The sequence below is a fragment of the Epinephelus fuscoguttatus genome, linkage group LG6 (genome assembly GCF_011397635.1).
Source record: "Epinephelus fuscoguttatus linkage group LG6, E.fuscoguttatus.final_Chr_v1".
Classification (NCBI taxonomy): domain Eukaryota; kingdom Metazoa; phylum Chordata; class Actinopteri; order Perciformes; family Serranidae; genus Epinephelus; species Epinephelus fuscoguttatus.
The window spans coordinates 17,132,262-17,154,697 of NC_064757.1; the positions used below are offsets into that span (position 1 = coordinate 17,132,262).

The window sequence follows — 22,436 nt, forward strand, 5'->3', positions numbered from 1 at the left end:
CATATAACGTCTAGACATCAAAGGAATGACGCAAATGTTGTGAAAGGGCTTTCTTTTGTAAGTCTTGTGAACTTGCTGTCAGGCATCGGTAAAACGTGCATTCTAAACCATTTGGGAGTGTACATTCAAAACTAAGTATTGCACATTATTTCTATCAGCGCAGCGTTAGTTCTATATTTGGCTCCTGTGGGTGAAGAACTCAATAAAAAACAATGAGTATGGGGGAGGCATGATCACAAGGGGTTTTTTTTTGTTTTTATATAGAGGAACTGATTCCCTGGGTACATTTTACAACTGTAATAATGTAATCTGGGGAACATTTATTGGGTTGTTTGTCTGAAATAACAAGCTAACAACGTGTTAGATAGGCTCAATTAACCAGCGAATCACAAAACCAGCGTAATGTCGGTGCCTTCTCCTCATTTTCTCTTTTCTCAATTTCTGCTTGTTTGCTATTCTCCACCCCCATCTAGTTAAGAAGTCTAAACCATGAGGGTTTGTTTTTTTTAGCCATCGGGAAAAGAGGGAAGACTTTACCTCGCATTATCAAGCTTCACATGATGAATGAGCGTAATGGTCAAATAATCAGCTTCAGGAATTTGCTCAATGAATCAAACTCGATCCCTTGTATAATTTTACTCAATGAGTGGAAAGAACAGAGAGAAACTTTTCACTGTTTGCACTCCGGGCCCTCTCACTTTGTCTGCGGTCCCTCATCACTCGCCTCGTCAAAAGCATTGGGCGAGAGGAGGGTGGAATTCCTCCAGGCGAACTGCAAATTTGAGAGACACATCAAGTGAAATAAAAAAGGGAAAGAAAAGGCCCGGCGAAGAGAGAGACAGAACTGTAATAAATGTAAATGATGTTACAGCCTCTATGGCAATCACAGTTTCGCTGGTATCTGGTGTGTGGCTGTGTGGTCAGAATTATGAATTCAGTCATCGTCATGGCCATCAGGGAGTTATATAGATAAAGGGAAAGGAGGATACAAAAAGAAAGAAAGAAAGAAGGATATTCGACATCTGTTATGCAGCTGGGAGTATTTCTAAGGGACGCCAGGAGAAAAAGGAATTAAACACATGGAGGAGGAGGGGACGCTCAGGGAAAGCTGGGAGAGAAGAGAAACGTGGGATCCAAAATGGCTGGACTGGATTAAGATGGCAGGAGCGCAAAAACACCTTTTTATTTACACACTCATATCAGCCTGGTTGTATATCCATGTCAAACCGGACTGATGTCTCTGCCATGATTAACTTCGGAAGTCTAGTTGAGAACTTGACCTTTATCGTAAAAGCTCTTTTTATGATAAAGGTGAAGCAATTTGCACCTTGTGTAAAGTTTCACCTCATGAGTGGTAATTGTACAGCAATGTCAGGGTTCATGTATCAGCAATCTGTAGCTGCTGAATGCAAATTCCAAGTCCTCATCCTACAACAGCTTCGCAACAGCTGTAAAGTGGCAGAGAAAATAGGGCCACACACACAAACACACATTGTGCAGCAGAGTGGGGGCCTCGCCGCGAGCTTGGCCGAGCTGCGTCACTCCTACAGGCCCTGACAGTAATCAGGAGGAGAAGTGAATGCTGAGGAAGTGTCAACAGAAACAAACCCTGTGCTTCGTTTAGGCCAGATTGAACTGATAGCTCATTGCCAGTGACATAATTTAGATGAATGGTGGGTGCAATCCATCAGAAGAGTATCGCTGGTGCTGGTACGAGTGCAAGTGTGGGGAAGAGGAGGGTGTGCGACCCTTTCCGTGCCTGGCTGCCAGTAGGGATCCCATTACCCTACACCTGTTAACAACACCAATCCCCTTGTATAAACAGTAAAGTGATCCTTTTATCGAAGGCGGGGGGGGGGGGACGCAAAGAGACAGACGGAGAGAGAATGTGGAGAATGTGAGAGGAGAAGGAGGAAAGAGCTGAGAGGAGAGATGAAGAGGTGGAATAAAGAAATGTTTTCTTGTTTGGTTTTAGAGAGACTAGCACCCCTGGACATGATGGATGAACCCGGGGTCTGGATAGACAAGTCATGGACAGATGGCTCAGACACACACTCCAATCACAACACAGCAGCCTCCAGACTAAAGCAAGAGGGACATCTAGTGGTCGAGAGTTTAACTCCACCACAACTACATATCCCTCCTTCTGGCACTGGTGGAAATTTAATCAAGAAATCTCAAGCAAACATTTTAAATGTCAAGTTTCAAACCTGGAAAATTTTGAAAATATTTATTTATTTACCTTAATATCATGCCATGAAAAGATTAGTCACAGCAAATATCAATTTAACTCTTCAGATAAGAACACATACCTGACACTTGTAAAGATTTCAGATGTGAAAAAAACATTTCTTGCGAATCATGACAATTTATAGTTATTTAAGTGATTGAAATAATTAAATAAAATGGATGAATATACCCAGCACTTTAACATACTGTGTATATGGTTGCTGTTGGAAGGGTAGAGTGTACATGTAATAGTCTTGGCTGAGGCACTTCTGAGTGATTATTCACAGCAATGTGTTAACACTTATAATTAGAGAGCCAAATATGCTCTATGTGATGGCTGTACAGTGGGCTTCATTTGTTGGAATCAGTCCTCAGTTTCAAAGATGCAAGACAAACACCAAGACACAGAGTAAAATAAAAATGTGATACCTTTGTGTAGAGAGGGTAGATATGTTAATTTCTTGAGACAACCAACGTTGACTTTAATTAATTTTAATTAAAAAAAAAATGCAGATTCATGCATGCTTTGTATACGTCTTTATTAATCATCCCCCATTCCTTTCTTTCTTGTGTTGTGTTGTTTCTGTGTGTTGTGTATATACTCTGAGTTTTGTGCAACGCAGATGACCAGTCTGCCATGAAACATATGTTCATTCATCGGGATATAGAGAAGGATTGTTACAGCAGGCAAGTGGCCATTATCTGCCACTGAAAGGAAATTTTTAAGTAGAGTTTTTTGGGGGTTGGGGGCATTATTATCCCTCAATGAATGGCTCATGCAGAAAAAATGAAAAGAACAACTATTGGGTAAAAGCAATTGCGTCAAGCAGTAGACTAATTGCCCTTTTTCAGACAGTGAAAATAATAGGCCAAAAAATCAAAAGCTGTCCAAAATTTGACTAAATTACCCTCCTATAGCTGGAGAGAGGGTTTATATTCATCACTGGGTAATAATAAGAGTCGGAAAAACACAGAGCAGTGACCTGGCAGGTTTTAAGGTAACCATTACCTATTTGATAGCTTTGGGGGCCACAACCATCTGCCTGCTTTTGTCATTATTGTTCACTTTTCACTGTCAACTTGATTTATGTTGGAGAAAGCAAATAAGGCTGTTTTCATGGCTGTTTTTCAGTTAGTTCTTTCCAGCTACAGTTTTACATCATTTTCTACTGCCTTAACACAGGTGAGGAGAGTTACAACAGCGCACTGACTGAAGTGTGGACAGACTCCCCTCCTCTGCTTTTGAGAGCTGGCCGTGTCTCCTGCTTTCCATCTGTCAAACTCATCCTATTGTGAAAGATCTACTCAGTATTTCAGTGAATTCTGTTTTGTTTTGGAAAAGGATTCAACACAAAAACCTAGTCTGTTATAAATAACTGTAACGACCTGCTATTAAAAAAGGAATGTGTATAAAACATAATGGCCTGGGTGTGAATTAAGAGCATGGATCCCTTTGTCATCTGTCTGTTAGAGCTGTAGCTACTGACAGGATGTGGTTAGCTTAGCGTAGCATAAAACTGGAAGCAGGAGGGAAACAGATTGCGTTCTCTGTCCAAAGGTTACAAAAAGTTACCAGCATCTCTAATCTCACTAATTAGCGCGCTATATCTCTTTGGTTTAATCTGTGCAAAAATAGAAGTGTAAAAACAACACCAGGTTTGACATATGATGGTATTATGTGATGACTAATGATATCTCAGGAGTAGTGACTTGCTGGACTCACCGCTAGTCAACACATTCTCACTCTGGCCTTGTCACACATCGATGTTTGGGTCATGGACTTTCCACATCCAGATATGACGCAAGAGGTACCCTGGGTGTGTTGATTGTTGATGTTCTGGGACAATGTGTCAAGTTATGCCTGTTACATGCATTGTCTTCTTTCAAAATACACGTCTGTTTTCACAGGAAATTCATTGTTAACATACTGTGTCTTTCAAAATAAATGCACTACATTGGTACAACACTGCAAATTTACTTTTTTTTTTCCTTCAACAACAAACGCACATGGTTGGGTTTAGGCAACAAAAACACATGGTTAGGTTGAGGAAAAAACAACATGGTCTGGCTTTATAATCTTACAGGATGTGAACACCACTTTCCTAGGTGAAAGTATGTTTCACTGCCTAACCTTTCGTTCTTGTCCCGCTGCGTTTCCCTTGACACTGCCGAGTGCCATTAAACTATAACAGCAATCAGCCGCGTACCATTCCAACATTAAAGGATAGCTTTTTTCGTCAATGTCTGACGTCAAAAGTCACTGCCCAAACACCAGATTTCAACGACTTCGGAGCTGTACTAGTTTACTGGGAACTTTAAGTGTCAAAAAGATTCCTGTTTTTTGTATGGACTAAACCTACAAGATATAACATGTTATTTGACCTATCCTAAGTCCTGCCCCTCTTAATTACTGTTCATACGTTGGACAAGCTAGTCATTATATCATATTCTGGCAAATTAAAAAGTACTATCAGCAACCCTTGCTGACAGTACCATGGTGCTAAATCTAAAACTTGCATTGCCTTAATGATCAGCAATATAATAACGTGATGAACATAACATTATGTTTGTTTATACCTGAACTAGCAGAGATGGCCGTGTCTGAGAGGCTTTGAGCCAGGCATCAGCAACATGGAGGAGATCAAATTTCAGTAGAGGTGGGAGCAAGTGTGTTTGTTTACGGGACAGATGATGTGTTTTTTGTGGTGATGAGAGGCGACATAGCGGAGTCTCGCAAAAAACAAAAACTGCACCAATATGGCAACATTTTGGATTTAAAGCTGACAAAAGAGGTTTTGTGGCTGCAGGCAACATGGTGCATTGTTTAGGGCTGAATTTTGTCAGACAGCCTGTTTCTTTATATAGCCTACCTGTTGCTTGCTTTGAAAGCATTGCATTGGATGAGGAATGGCTGATTCATGAATTACCTTGGCTTACACAATACCTTCTTATTTCACAACAAGAAAAAACAACATAGGTGTCAGCTGGCTTTTAGGTAGTTTGCAAGGGAGCTGAAAATGGTCATGTAAGTAAGGTACATGACCATGCTAATAACAAACTAGGCTAGGCTACTTGCTCTTAGTTAAATTGTGTGTTATTTCCAGTAAATATTACAATATAAAATGTGTTTTCTGTTTTAAAGGTAACATTACAAATGTAGCAAGATAGCAAGTAGGCTATTCACCCATCATTTAGTGGTTATGTCTCCAGTCTGACCTCAACCACACAGCTGATATTTACATATATTTATGTTCCACTGGGGAGTGAATGCTGAGTTAAGTGCCGAAATTTGGTATACCGGTCTGGTCAGGCTCTTAAACTTTTTCATACTGCTTTGAAAAAGTTTTCACTGGTCAAACACTACTGGAAAGGACGCAAAAAACATACAGTCCGACAGAATAGCAGGATGGTGCACCGTGCACCAAAACCTGAAAGACATTTTGTTACGATGGTAATAGTGTATTGTTTACAAAGAATTAAATAAAACGTATTGAATAAATTAATTTCATGTTTATTATTTTTTTCCAGTAATGACCAGTAATTGTCCAGATCATCCATGTTTTTACCTTGTTTTAGGTAGCTACATATCATCTGCTTGTGTAAATTCATTGTAGAGGACAGCAAAAAATGAAAAATATTTTACCTTTGAATGGCAATACCATTTACCCTTCCCAATGCTGGTATTCTCTGCTGGCCTCACCTAATTTTACCTTCTTGCTCTCGTCCGCTAAGATGATAGCTGTTGTGCCCTTAACTGTCTTCCTGATTCCATGTGAATGCAACATTACACATAATTCATGCCAACTTAAATTATATCAGCTACCAACCTATCATTAGCAAGCATTTTTCTAATATCGGCTAACTTAGGATGTGATGTTACAATGTCACATGTCTGTGAAGATTGTGACGGTTCCCGGGCACATTTAGACAAGCCTAGCACAGAGCATAATAGTAGGCTATAATAGGAAAGGAAAAAGATAACTGAGGTTGTGCTGAAGCTTGCTCACCTGTTACTTTTACTGTTACTACTTTGGATGTGCTGGTCATGGATGTATTAAGAGAACTGGATACAGTGATGAACATGGGCCCCCGCTCATTCCTATGAGTTGCGCAGAGGCACGTGATGCCAAAATGGTTCAACTGCCATGTATAAAATTAACCGAAGGATTCAGGGATTATCTGCACTGTACCTCTGCAATGGGCACAAAATGAATTAGTCATGCAGTTCTTATAGACTTTCCAAATGTTATCAGACCACATAGATCAAATCCTAAGAGTAAAATAAATAATTTTGCAGGGCTTGTGATGCTCAAAAAAATGTATCCACTGATTTACAGATGTCTCTTTCACAATGTAAATCAAATAATTGCAGTACTATTGTTTGGCCACTAAGAAAAGTGGCTTGAAAGGAAGTGCGCTGGGTACACACTTCCTGGGGGCCTGATGCTGGTAGGGAGATTTTGCTTTGGATAGAGCCAGGCAAGCTATCCCCCTGCTTCCAGTCTAAGTGTAGCTGAGCTAAGCGAAGCGGCAGCTGGTTGTAGCATTATATGTAGCCTGACAGACAGCTAAGACAGGTATCAATCTTCTCATCTGAATCTCGGCAAGACAGTTAATAAGGTAAGAATTTCCCTCAAAATATCAAACTACTCTTTAACCTTAACAAAGTATTAACTCGGTTGCCTATAAGCCTTACTAAAGACGCAGGATGACAGCAGCTCCCATACAGGCCTGGGAAAGTGAGTAGTTTATAACCTCACATTCATCAATAAAGCTATCAGAAATGTTGAATATTCTGATGTGATGCATGTGTAATAGCCCATTAGTGTTCAACACAAACCTGTGGGAACTATAAAAGTTAACCTGTGTAGAGACTCATTCACGAATGTTTTAGTTTCAAAATGAAGTAGTTTCACATTTCCACAGCGCTAATGACAGTGCAACTAATTCTCTCCATTTCCATCTCATCAGTCCGCAGTATCACTTATCAATGAGTTTGTGCAAATTGTAGCGTGTGGGAGCACAAGTGGTGCAGCCCGACTAACAGCATTCATTCTCAGAAGAGTTTCTCCTGTCCTCTCCCCCTCTCTCCCCCTCTCCTTCCACTCTCATATTGTGTCTCTAACTAGTCACGTCCATCTAGCAATTATTATGAAATTAAAGCTATTTTCCATGGCCGATGTTTGCCCCGGTAATAACCACACCGAGATAGGCTTCATTCATTTAGCATTTTAGTTCAGCTCAATTCCTGTCGCATTAGCAAGAGGAGCAAAATCAGAGTGTCACTCAGATATTCTGCTTAATGGTTTGGCGATGGCCTGGCCTTTTTTTTCTCCTTTTCCTTTCGCGATCCTCCTAACCCTATCTCCCTGCCAATTACGCTGTTTAATCTATATGTAGATAATGGTGTCCAGGACCTCCCTGTTGAAATGTCAGGTGTGAAGAGGTTATTAGCTAACTTTTAATTACTGTCCATCATTCACCAGCCAGTAGGACAGATTGGTCTCTCCGACCGTTCGCTTATCTAGTCTCTGAATGTTGGCTGCAGGCAGGGGAAAAAAAGACATTTAGGAAGCACCAGGTCTCTGACTTAATATCACCATTTTCACACTATTAACAGGACTTAGTGTATGCAGGAAAGACACAGAAGGGATGAGGATACGGTGTGACCAGGTAGATCATGTGTCAAATAGTTTAATGGAGGCAGATCATGTGTCGTACAGTTCATTGGAAGATGATTTTAAAGTTTAGAAGGCTGGGTATTGGTACCTAATACCTTTCGGGTATTGAGAGAAATAACTTATTACCAAGTAGTAGTAAAACTTCTCCAGTAAAACGATACCTGCATTCGATCCTTCTTGTACCCAGATTTAGAAATAAAAGACTATTTGTATGGATTTACTCACAGCAAATCACGACTCTTTGATTTAATGCGACGTGTGATCGGCTTGACACCACAGAGCCCAAACAGTTCAGTGTGCTGAGATGCCACCAAAGCAACCAAATGTATGGCTATACGACTCACCTGTGGCACTTTACTCATTTGGAATTCTTCTGTTCACATGATGGGTATCAACTTAAGTAGAAAAAACAGTATCAAATGAAGTACTCTATTGGTATCTGTATAACTTAACGGGAATTTGGTACTGGTATTTTATTTTTTTAAATGACACCCAGCCCTGGGAGGCAGACTGAAAGAAACAGTAAAGAAAGAGTGTTTGTGGAATAACTCTGTTTCAAGTATGCAAGTAATTTTACATCAACATAAAGCAGAACAAGACTGTGCTCTCAGATTTTCCAAAATACTTGAACCACATTATGTTTTGTGGTTCTGCAGACACTCAGTCATGTCAGTCTCTGGATGTTTTGTTGGTCTGAAGAACCTGCAGTCTGGTTAAAACACAGATTGCCCTGTTCGGGGAGATTAGTTGGATTTTTCTGTTCTTCCAATGTTTTAAATGTCTGTAAACCATTTTCATGAACTCCCCCTGCCCTCCTGTTAAAGCCTCTATTGTACACTTAAAGACCCGCAACCCCTGACCCAAATTCTGCTGCTCTCCGCTTCCATTCCTGCTCACCAATACTTGTGTTGGGGCCCAAAATAATATGGGCGCCGGCCATGAGCTCTGAGGTCTGTCTGTATCTGCCATGTTGCAGATTGCAAGGGAAACTTGCACTATGTATGTGCAAATTTACTAATTTTACCTTCTTCTTCTTCTTCTTCTTCTTCTTCACATTAAGGTGAACTGCAGTGCTACCCTACTACAGACCGACTGTTAGCATTTGGATAATATTTCCCCTATGTTCAATTTTTCAAATTAGGTGCCTGCTTTTGTCGCTTCACATTCTGCAACAAAGTCACAGGTGTCTTTCCTGCTGGTTTTTACAAGACATGCTTTACAGCTTAAAGTAAAATGCATGTTTGCGAAATGCAACTCTGGCAATGAGACAGATTTAAACACTTATGGGGGGTTGTTTCAGTGAGTTTGTAATGGTGCATTTTGCAAGGATGAGTTTGTATAATTTGTCTGGTGCATCTCCAGTATATTAGGATTAAGTGATCTCACCACTAATTTACACAGGTTTTGCCAAACATTTATGTACAGTTTGGGGTGTTCAAGCTTGTGACACATTTAACAAGTGTGAATGTAGGCCTTAATAAGACTTATACCCTGAAACTAGAAACCCTCTACATAATAGACTCACAAGTCAGTCTTTAGACGCTTTGCTTATCTGATTGTCTGTCTGTAGATCTCTGATTGTCTGGTGGCGAGACCATCTACATAAGAACCAAATTCACACGTCTTCATTCAAACTAAAGGCAGACACACACATACAAACGCACATACCTGCAGTAAGAACAATCTCTATGCAGCTCTTGAACTGTCTTTGAGCGGATTTACTATTTTAAACTCCACAGGGCCGAGCGCTGCTGATTACAGCGCCGCAGAGAGAAATACTTCTCAGGCTCATTTTTTCTTCTCCTTCTCCCTCGCCATCTTTTACAGCTTACAGACAAATTCCGTTGGAGGCAGCGAGCTGTTATTTCAGCAGACATCCTCCCTGTGATGGAGGCTCTGGTTACAGGGAGCTGCTTCTGGATCACACACATAAACACAGACACATCTGCACTGTGCACAGACATTCCTCATTCTTTTTTTAGGAAAGAGTAAAACGGAAATACATAGTCGGTAAAATCTCCAGAAATTCTGCAACGATGAGATAATTGTGGAATTATTTCTTGCCAACCCGCACTGTTTCTTCTCCACTGCTTTCTCTCGCTCGCTCTCTCTCTGGGCCACAAATGCCTCTGTGGCATCCAAGTCCCTGTAAACTAGAGCATTAGTGTGTTTTCAAAGTCTGGCTAAAGTAACCATTCACTAAAGAACATCATTAAGCCGATTAATGTTTTTCATCCTGACATACCTGCCTTTGAACTGGAGTTTGTGTGATATTCAAGACTTTAAGTGGAGCCTCACTGTTCTGTGAGGGGTTTTGTGTGGTGAGACTCTGCTCTCTGAGCTCTGTGGTGAATTACAGCTGACCCATGAAGACCCCGGGCCCCGCTGCTCCTACCTCTGGAACCCCTGTCATCTGGATCACATCGGGCTCAAATGGGGGGCAGAGCAGAGCCCCCCTCTGTCAGAGGACGACGGTGGAATGAAGGTCCACTGAGGTGTGTGTGCGTGTGTGTGGGTTTCAGTGTGCAACACGAGCCCTCAGTCTTTCTCTCTGTCTGTGTCACACACACATAAACCTGTATGACATATAGTTGGAGTAAAAACAGCCAGAATTAGTTGTTTTAAATAGATAAATAAATTGGTCACATTAGTCTTGGCTGTCCATATTGCTCTGACGTCATTGGACACTGCTGCTGTCTGCATAGCTTGTAATCTCTCAAAATACAGATGGGATGACCTTTGACCTTTGTATCTCGACCAAGACGGTATGGAGTGAAATTAGTGAAACTCAATCTGCACTATGAAAATTTCTGATTTCCACAGCATGCAAAGGAAAAGCATTCTGACAACAGCTGCATCACAAACACCTGCCAGACAGTGTATCAGAGAAATCACACACATGTAACAGGAAACAATACATTCCTTCAATCCAGGAATAAAACTGTGCATGTCTACAAAGTTATGACTTCTGTTTAAGGTGAAAAGTGTTTATAATTAATTCAGTGCCTTAAAGTTGAGACCCTTACAGAATGTACTGTGCTCATTTTACAAGGAAAGACACATTTACACATGCTGATGTTACAAATCTCACCACTGACACCAACAAACCGGTGTGTCCAAACGATCTTTTAAAGCTGAAAGACACCCATTGCAAATCTTAAAAAAACACTTCATGATAAATATGGGTTTAAAGTGATTCCGAAATGCATAGTTTGAACTACAATTTAGCAATACACACAGTGTATCATCCAAATATACTGTTAATAGTATGAAATCATTGCAGCGTCTCAAACATTTGTCCAGTAGCTGCAAATATAAGCAGAGGAATATGAACTGGTGGAGGAGCTTACACTGCACCAAAAACCATCCAATACTCTAACCTGATGAGTTGCTGCCCTCTGCTGTTATACTGCATGCATAACAATCTAGAAAATATCCCATTGATGTGTGGCTTCATGTCCCAAGAGGGTTTATATGTATTACAGTTATTCAGAGGTGGCGCATGGTGACCAAATAGTATCACTTACAAACAAAACATCTCAAATAAATGTCAAAAATCCAGCTTTAAAGGTAAAAAAACAAACCTTGAAATATAATCTCCATTATTAATTAGTTACAAAGGTTTCCGAAAAACTTTTGTCACATAAAATTGATACCTCGGCACTCTGCAAAAGCTGGGCATGCTGCAACAGAAATCATGATTCAGCATGATTATAGCAATCAATAAAATATACTCCATAACCCCATAGAAATAAAATACCTTGTAATTTCCTGGCTGAGTTCAGAAATCATGTCCGTGGACAGGACTGTGCTGTTCCTTATGTTGTCTTGGACATTTTGAATGCTTGCCTGGATGGGGAGCTCATGGATTAGACGCTGTAAGTTGCAGTTTTTTATGTCATTCGTTGAGAAAGGAGACAATACAATAAAAACGTGTTTGTTTGTTTGATATGTGAAAAACATTTATTACAAAAGTATGTCATAAAGACAGCTGGTCAACTGGCAATAAATTACAAAAATAGTTATGGACACTGAATTTATTTTTCTTTCCATGCATAATACTTCCACACAGTGTATTGTTTTAGAAGCTAAAGGTGTGTTGTATAAGTATCCTGGTGCTCCAATGGAAGAGCAATTGTGGATACATTTGGCTAACACTGTTCTAAAGAACATAATCTCCATTGGTATGTTAAAGGAGCACTTCATCCCCTAAGTGATCATTTGTAAATCAATTACTCATCCTGTGTTTTGTTAAATTCATGAAGAAAAATTTGTTTTTCTTGCATGCCTCCAAGGTGAACGAAGAATCCAAAAACTGAGAAATTCTTAATAAATTGGGGTTAAAGGGGCCGGCATTTAACAACAGCAAACTATATCAAATCACCCGTCAGTTGACTCTTACACAACTTAGACAGTATGATCCAATTTATCGAGTCATATACTCAGAACTTCCCAAACATATGCATTTTAGCCAAAACGTTACTATTTAAAACAGTCCCACACACAAAAGAGTAGTGTACCTGGGCAAGCGTGGCCCCCTATGACTTCAATTCATCAAGAGTATTCTCTATTATTGGACTCTTTGTTCTACATGGAGGCATGTAAGAAAAACAAAGTTTCCTTCACAAATTCAGCCTAACATGGGGTGAGTAATTGATATACAAATGATCCTTTAGGGGGTGAAGTACTCCTTTAAATTATTGTTTGAAGAACAAACACACACACACACTCACAATCTCCTGTGCTCTTTCTCTCTCGCACACACACACACACATGACAGGCACATTCAATCAGTGACTCTTAAGAATTCTGTTAGTACTTAATAAGTGATGCCACTCCTCCAAATCAGGGTGCTTCACTCAGCACAAAGTTAGTGATTTTAGTTAGTTTTTGTTAGATTATTAGTTTATTAGTAGGTTAGTTTGTTAGTTTGCAGAGAGCTAATAAAAGCTCTTTGGTTAGTACCTGTTAATTCAACTTTAGGCGATGTTAGTAGCTTGTTGAGCGAACAAAAATTGTCTTGCTTGCTTATCAGGATTTCTATCAAACATGTCAATGACACGGTTAGTGCTTAGTTCCGATTGCTAAAAAGCATACACTCGTGGCACTAGAAGATGCTTTGGATAAAAGCTTCCATGTAATGTAATTTTATAAACATCACTAGTACCACAAGGCATGCTCTGATTTAATTAAAGACTAAGAAAGAGACAGAATAATTTGATTATAGACATCAGGATGTTTCAGTCAGAAAGAACACAGATGTTAGTAAGAGCAACAGGTGGGCCTTTACAGCCTCACCACTGTTAGTATCAACACCAAAATAAGTTAGTAGTGGAATTGAGGTTTGTGTGGCCTGTGGTAACAAGCCAGGCACTCACCTGCAAGGGTTGACCACACAGCACACAGGGAGAGACAGAAAGACGGCCTCTGAAGATGTGAATTTAGCCTGTGAAGTGCAACACTGTGCTTTGATAATATTTAGGATCAGATCATAATTGGTTTTGCAAGCCTTCTTCTGAAGTATGTGGTCAACCCAGTTTGATATCAGCAGCTCTTTCTGCTCATCGTTTCATCTAGTGGTTAATAACATTTCCCTTCCCAAGTCCTGAAACCCTTCTTGACTTGCTCACTTTATCTGCTTTCATTGATTTTCGCCTTTAATAATTTATCTTAGTCTGTGATTTCTTGAAGAAGGATTGCAGGATCATGAGAGAGGAGTGTGTGTGCGTTGGACTGCGGGCATAAAGCAGAGGGTTAGTCAGTGGGTTAGAAAGAACAAGGCCAGCCATCAGCATTCAGAGTACGGGTTAGTAATCATCCGACTGTTAGCAGACATTAGTATTGTTAGATATTAGTGAGATACAGTTAGTAGAATCCAGACCTGGGTAAAAAGCTATTTGCACATAATTATTAGCATTTGCTGTAATTTGCTGAAGTATCAGATGATGGGGCTGTAGGCATCAGGACAGTTTAATTAACGCCAGCAGGCACCATTTAGAAAACTACACACCATTAATTTCCAGCGACATTCTTGTGATTATCTAAATCACAAGAACCCCCACCTAACTGGTACTTCAATGAGGCTCGTAACAAATGCTAAGAATCATTTGTAAATAAGGTTTTTATCCTTTGTCTGGTACATCCAGTGTGCTGAAAGAAGAGACTCAGGCATTTTTTTTTTTTTCAAATCTGTGCAGCGATGAGAAAACCACTGAAAAGCAGCTAGTAGCTTCAGGCCCATTACAAATGTGTTTTATCAGACGGACACATGCACACGTACAAGAAAAAACACACACAAATAGAGCACATGCACACAAACACATGCACTCACGCAGACACACACACGCACGCCCACACGCTACAGTAAAAAATACACAGAGTGTATTGTAAAAAGTAGCTGGTTTCACACCCAAATTAAGGTGTTTCAAGACAAACAAAGAACATACTGTGAGAATTACACATTGTCATAATGTGAGAAAACTAGTCACACACTGAAGCAGATTTTTTTTAAACATCACAGGCTTGAAACATTAAAGCTTTCCAGTTCTGGATCTGGCATGGATACAGACTCGCTTTGCTGAGAAGTTAACACATGTTAAAACACCACTTATGGTGCATTTAAAGTGTCTTATGTGGGGAGAAGTGGCCGCAGTGTTAGAGTGGCCAAGGTAATGGAGCGAGGAGGTCACTGCACAAGGCGGCTGAAGAAAACAAGCATGAGTGGGTTGTTTGATGGCTGCAGTGTCTGTGTTTGTGATCAGCCCAAAGAAAAAAAAAACACAAAAAAAAAAAACCATGAGAGTGGGGGTGGATGAGGCTATATCAGTGTTACAGCTCAGAAATTACGCACATTTGAGAGAAACAGGAGAGAACACTGCAGCAGATTATTTTGGACTCAGAACACCACCCGTGAAATACCTTCCTCTTAAATCTGATCATGCTGACACTGACTACAAAGCGGTGGTGGCATTTTGAACTCTTCAAAGCCCTTTTCACTGATACACAGAGGCAGCAGAAGTCGTCTCCTGGTGGGGGAACACTTGGACATGGATCCTCTCCTTCTGAAGGTACAGGACGGCAGTGGTGGCAGCATGCATCGATCACTGCAGGTGAAAGGACATGACAGCTCTTTGAAAAGAAAGGAGGAAATACAGAAGTGGATGATGACGTAATTTTCTCTTGGACTCTTTAACTTATTTTTAGATTTTTTTTTGTCAAACATGCAAATGTGTTCTTGCAGCATAATCCTGCATAATGTTGAATAACGAATCTGAAAAGCTGATCATGCTAAATCTGATTTGGTCATGGTTTCCACTTTTAGATTAGTTTATCTCCCCTCTTAACCATAATCCTGGAAAAGGGTAGCAGCATATAGTGGAAAATATGGCAGCGATTTAACACATAACTAATCTCCCATGTTCTATCTGCTCCCCATTTATCTGCACTCTCAGCCGGCACAGAGACTTAACACACACACACACACACACACACGTACGCAGGGACACATCCTGTATGTGGGCAAAAGGCAAGATAAGAGTCTGTAAAAATTGGCTCTGCAGTTTATATTCATCTAGACCTATATAACAAGTCACAGGGTGGAGTGTAAAGTGAATATGAGGGGGGATAAAAGTCACAGAGGTGTAAATCTACCAACAGCTCCTGTACCAGTCTGTGAGGCAGCACAGCGGAGGGCGGTGGAGCCGTGCAGCTCGTGAGGTCCAGCGCGAGCCCCGGTTCTGCTTTGTTCATCAGTGTAACTGGAGAGGAACACACAAGACAAAGCAGCAGAAAAGTGGGACGCAACCCAACTGTCCTCCAAAGATACACCAGGGATTACTCGTGCTTTCGTTTCATTGTTTCCCCTTGCTGTTTTTATTTAGTCTCACACAAATTACATTGAAATACACCCACTGCTAAAAGACATGTTATCTAACTGACTGAGTAATACTGCTAAATTATCTATTTGATGTTGTGTACTATTAAAAAACTACCCTCCGTCATGATTTGTGATAAATATAATCCAGCCTGTACACATAACCTGTACTGCTGTTGGTTCCCATTTGGATCCTCCTAGTTTCCCGACTGGTGACGTGCCTGCAGCTCTGTAGATGAATCCCCCGACCATAAGGTAACCTAAAAAATAAAAGCATACAGCTGATCACATCTAGAATAGATGTTACTGTGGATGATTCAGTATGTTTTGGGATTACATTTTTTAATTTAATGACCTACTTTGCCTTATATTTAACTAATAACTAAAGATATACACAGAACTTTACCACAGCTAAGGCTTGGATTATGAATTTGTCTGACATTTCTGTTGTCCCAGCAGCAAAAAAAAAAAAAAAAAAAAGACATTACAGTGGCTGCAGCTGATGCTTTATTGTCTATCTGGTGATGTAGGCTAAAACTGCTTACAGCAACATATTGCCCGATATTTAACACATCTTAAGTCTAATCTGTCATGTGCTCACCAGGAATAGCTTTTCTATAAATAAGCATGTTTTAATATTCATAAATTCTGCAAGGATGTCAGGTTGAGGAAAGACAGACTAGGCCCTCCTCTGCAGGAAATTCAATGAGTCCATGTTTATCTAATTTAACAGCAGATGAATCCGATTTGACCAGTTTGATTAGCGCAATAAAGGCGTTGAATATAAAATGAGAAGAGAATAATAGGAAGAATATGGTCTTTTATTCCTACCAGTGATCTCCAGGTTCACATGCACCTGTCCCGCAGTATCAGACGGTGCGAAAACATCACTTCTTCTCTTTCTTCTTTTTCTTCTTCCTCTCCTTCTTCTTCCATGCTCAGGGCAAGCTGCCGACCCTGCAAATTCACGCCGTGTGTGTGCAGTGATTAGCCCGCAGTAAAAGGCTGCTCGCCCCCTGGACCTACACGCTACGCACTAACACGAGCCGCGGCAGAGCGTCGTCTACATGGCTGCCGATCCGAGACAAGCAGATGTGGGAGTGCCAACAACAGCTGCGCACTGACGGCAGACCAGTCCAGGGAAAACAGGATAAAGTGGAAGACGGAAGCCCCGGGACAAAGAAAATGGATGGGAGGTATTAGAGAGAACAGAGACGTCTTTGACTAAAGCGGGGCTGCACAGACCTGAATTAATCAGTGGTCTCGGTCTCCAGCTGCTGCCACAGGTTTATGGTCTTTTGTATGCGCGCCCTTCATCCACCATCTGTGTTTCCTGGGCAACCGAGGACTGCCTGCAGGCACCAGCAGCTAGTACACAGCAAGCACCTCAAACCAAAAGACACTACAGTACTCTGCTATCATTTCACTTAAAGAGACATACTACTGTAACATAACTAATGCTTTATATGCAGGTTATACTTAATTATTTCTCCACATAGACAGCATGTTTATTGTCTTTTTCTGCGTCTCATTTATTTAAACAGCACAAGAATACACAATGTGATGAATTTACAATTAAATTACATGGTTAAATTAATGATTTAATTATTTCAATTCAAGTGTCATGCCTGATTGTTCATACTGTAATCTATACACTTAATTTTAGCATTTTATTGTAACTTTCTTTATTGATATTCCTGTGACATATCTTGTATGTAATTGTGTTTTCATGTCTGTTTAATGGTGAAAAGCATCTATATAAATAGGCCTAAGTAAAATATATTTAAAAATTAAAGAAATGATAATAATCATGACCATAATAAATCCATTTTTGGTTAACAGAAAGAAGGTCTGTGCTGATAAGATTTAAAACTTTGAACATGCATCACATAATCAGACTGTGATGCTAGTGTGAAAACAAAAAAGATGGATGAAAAAACATTTTTAGATCTTTACCACTTGGGCAAAAGAGCTAGGCCTTTGAGGACAGGCTCTAGTTAAAGGAAGGGTTTACTTATCAGGTGAGTATGAAATAGTTCAGAAATTTGTACATTGCACTTTTTGGGCCTGAGGGTGGTGCTAGAGGAATGGCTGCTATATTCATGAGATTTTGGGATATCTTGTATGGGGATGGCAATCACAGAGTTATTCACAGGCTACTATTGTCACATGTATTAAACATAAAAATAAAAGTATCAAGATACAGGAGATTTAACAACATACTGAAATACAAATCAAATATTTGTAACAGTGAGGAAACAGGACATTGAAAATAGTTTTTAAAAGCAGTTGTATTCTGTATTTATTCAAGTGAACTGAACCAGTTTGCACTGTTGGCTACTTTAAATGTAAAGCAGCAATAAAATAACAGAAAGCAGAACAACATTAAATAGACAAATTATTGTAATTTATCTGACCTCTGACCTGAAAGTTGCTGCAAGAATCTTCGTCACATATCACTTCATTTTATCTGCACATCCGCATGAATATTATTTCTGACACCATGCAAGTATTTCACATTAAGGGTCAGTTGACAATTACAAAGCAAAAAGACTCAGCTTGATTAAGGTTGTGTTAGCAGTGGCAGATCCAGGTGGCAAAAGGTTTTCATACATACATGTGAATGACAACAGAAAATAGACAATAAAAGACGTGATTTTTATTGAGTGACTTGCAGTAGTGAAGATGTGGTATGATCTCTCGTTAAAATCTGTTTTATCTGGGGTCAGTACAACAAGTAACAAACCTACCAATAAACGATGGGATGATGGGATCATGACTAAAACGCAGCCTTTGTACAGGCTCATATGCTCACAGGTGTTTTAGCAAGCAACTTAAGTTCTGCCTTACATTATGATAATGGTCTGCTTTGAACAGCCACTAATTACCTTCATTACTGAGTTGACTTGAGTTTAACTTTACACAGGGAAGCTCTGATGTCACCTCCCTGGATCAGATTTGTCTCTGACCTGTCAAGGCATGGATACATAACCTCTGGAGGGTGTCCTGTGGTGTCTGGCACCGGGGTGCTAGCTTTGGATCATTTGAGACCTGTCAGTTGTGAGGTGGGGTACCAGCATTTCCCAAGATGCTCAATCAGATTGGGGTGTGGGAGATTTGGAGGTCAGGTCAACAGCTTGAGTTTTTTGTCAAGTTCCTCAGGCCATTCCTGAGCAGTTTTTGTGGTGTGGTGTGGCATGGTGCATTTTTCTGCTGGGGGGCCGCTGCCATCAGGGAGTACTGTTGCCGTCAGGGGCGGTTACTTAGCCCACAGCGATGACATCCACATGAATGTCATGATCAAAGGTCTCCCAGCAGAACATTGCATTGTAGTAAAATGATCTAGTCTATTGTCCAACATTAAGATAAAAGTTAAATCTGTTGTTGGTGCACAGTCACAACATATAGTGTTAGAAACTGAAGCAATGGAGCCAAACTTAAGTTGTTTACATGATGTGGAGCAATAGTCTGACAGCTTTATTTGTTGTGACCCTTAGATGGACGAGGAAGACCAGTGGGCCAGCCTCCTTGTTCCAGTCCCGGTTCCAGCACCGACCTCCCCCAGTGGCTCACCAGCTGGCTCCACACCCAGGGACTCAGATACGCCCAGTCTGCTGGGAGATACTGTAAGACACTGTATTTTGATCTAAATCTGATCTAGTCTGTTGTCTAACATGCAGATAAAAAAATGGATCCAAATTGAAGTTGTTAACATGATGTGGACCAGTAATCTGACGGCTGCATTTGTTGTTATTTTCAGACGGACCAGGGCGACACGTGGACCAGTGAGGTGATCCCACACCAAGACGAGGACGCTGTTCCACGTGGCCGTGATCCTGAGGTGAGCCCCTGTGACCCACCTCCAGCACCAGGTAAGCCTGTGGAAGCCGGCCCCCCTAAAGCTCCAGGTAAGCCAAAGTTGTTGCCGAGGGGCCCTAAGCCAAGGTGGGTACATAACCTGTTCAGGATGAGGAACCAGGCTGGCAGCAGGTGGGGCAAGAGGTCAGCCGAAGACCTGGCGTACACATGCGTGGACATCACATTTTGGGTTATATTACCATAGTAGCTAATTCTGCTTAACTGGGGCCTTATGGCCACATATGTGGACCCTTACACTGCCACCCAGTGGTGTCAGAAGAGTACTACACACTTCAGGAAAAATTCAAAATGGCCGCCAGCACAGGGCAAAGTTCGGCCGGCCACTCCAAACCAAAACATCGACAAGGTAAGAAGTCCAATCATATTTCTTGGCTTATTCTTGTTTAGATATGCATAGAAGCATTGTAAGTTTGCCATGGCATGCAAATTTGACAAAAAATAGTAAAAGTAATGATCTAGTATGATGCTAAACATGATGTACACGTATGTGTACACGGGGACTTAACTTTGTTAAAAATGCTAATATGTTAGCAAAAATGTGCCCAGGAACAGCAGGCTTATAGCTAATTCTGGTGCAGCTAAAAAACTGTACATTGTCCCAGTGAAATAAATAAATAAATACATAAATAAATACATAAATTACATGGATTTGTATTTGATTTTTTCATGATTTTATTTTCAGAGCGTTTTTCTGTGGAAAGAGCACTGGAGCTGCTCGAGTTACTTGATGGAGAGTCAGATTTGGATGATTTGTCTGACAACGATGATGCCATCCTGGATGCTGATTATCAGCCCCCACCACGAGATCAAAGCAGCAGTGATGATGACAGCAGTGGTGAAGAAGACCCCATTCCCACTGAGCACAGCAGGGGACGTAAACGTCTCCGTCGTGAAAAAAATGGTTAGCAAAGACCCAGTGGATATTAGTTTATCTTAGGCAGTTAGGACTTCAAGGCTAGGTGAAAGATTGTGAAGAAAACATATAGACACAGCACCATTCAATATTTGTAGCAAAATGCTAATTTACAACACTTGTTGACAGATTCAGGGACAGGTACAGGTTCAGACTATGACGCCAGATCCCACACTCCCAGGCGTTGCCGTCAAAGACAACAGATTGAAGCTGATAACTCAGATGATGGCCCAGAAGAGCCAACACCAGGACCAAGCCCTCAGGGACAGACCAATAAAGGTATTTGTTCTTATTTCAAGATAAATCTTCAAATTTCTTATAAACATCCACTCAGATTCAACTATGTTATGCATCAATACACTTCAGTGAATTGCTTGCATTAGTAAATGTGTAACTTTCTTTGCACTAAGTACTATTTTTATTATGATTCTGATTGTGCAGGACGTGGAATGCGCTGGAGGGCTACTCCATTGATGCCAAACCTTGCCAAGTTTGAGAATGAGGAGAAACTGAGCAGGACAGACATGGCTGGACCCCACTAAACTATTTTGAACAGTACATAGATAAAGATTTGATGAAAATGATTTCAGATTGCTCTAATGCTATGTCATTAGCCAGGAGTGGGGTCCCACTCAACACATCAGTAGATGAGATTTACCATTTTTTGGTGCCTGTATTTTGATGTCCTGTGTCTGATACCCAAAAATCAGGATGTACTGGTCCAAAGCACTGAGATTCACTGCCATCACTGACAGATTCACACGCGACAGATTCTTCAGACTGAGGCGATCATTAAAAGTGCTAATTGATGATGACATGCCAGAAGACCTGAGGGAGAGTGACAAATTCTGGAAGGTGAGGCCTTTTCTGGATCGGATTCTACAAGGCTGCAGGTCTCAGACTCGACCTGAATGCGTATCGATCGATGAGCAGATGATTCCTTTCACAGGAGCATGTCCATGTAGACAGTATCTCCCAATGAAGCCAAACCCAGTTGGCATAAAGAACTTTGTTTGTGCTACAGCAGATGGCATTGTGCTGGACTTTGATCTGTATCAAGGTACAGGTGCACTGCTTGAGCAGGTCGCAGAACCAGAGGGTCTGGGTTTGGGAAGCCTAGTCATGGCTCGTCTGTGTCAAACTCTACATCGTGGCACAAAAGTGTATTGTGACCGGTTCTTCACAAGCATCCAAGGTGCGGAACAAATGATGAAGAAGGAGCTGTACGTGACTGGTACAGTAATGAAGAACCGGGTTGCTGCAGCAGTGCAGAAGTTACCCACTGACAAAACCATGAAAAATGCAGGAAGAGGTACCTCATCAGAAGTTTCCACTGAAGATGGAAAGTTGTGTGTAGTGAAGTGGTATGACAACAAACCAGTACTGATGATGTCTGTTGTTCATGGTACACAGCCTGAAGACACCTGCCAGCGCTGGGACAAAAAACTGAAACAATATGTGTCTGTCTCGCGACCATGCATTGTCTGTGAGTACAACCTCAAGATGGGTGGAGTTGACTTGGTTGACAGGATGATCAGTTACTATCGCATGAGTGCTCGTACTAAGAAGTGGACAATGCGGATGCTAATGCACTTCACAGATCTGGCATTAGCCAACAGCTGGATTCTCTACCGCAAAGACCTCACAACTTGTGGTGCACCAAAGAAGAGCGTGATGCAGTTCCTTGAGTTCCATATGGAAGTGGCTAGGACCCTCTTGGCCCAGCATCACAGCCAAGAAAGCGATGCAGACCTTTCAGAAGTGTCAGAGGAAGAAGACAATCCAAAACAAGGGAAAAAATGTCCAGTGCCAACAGTGCCCCATGTCTCAGTCCGCAGGAGGGCTAATGCACATCTCCCAG

General features: G+C 41.0%; 1 long non-coding RNA gene across 1 annotated transcript; it reads right to left on the reverse strand.

The window, feature by feature from the left end:
* Positions 1-14,192: 14,192 nt before the first annotated feature.
* On the reverse strand, positions 14,193-17,194 carry LOC125890380 (uncharacterized). The gene is made up of 3 exons (XR_007449544.1): positions 16,615-17,194; positions 15,576-16,043; positions 14,193-15,013 (listed from the first exon to the last, which is right to left on the reverse strand). It is a non-coding gene; the product is annotated as an uncharacterized LOC125890380 (long non-coding RNA).
* Positions 17,195-22,436: the final 5,242 nt, after the last annotated feature.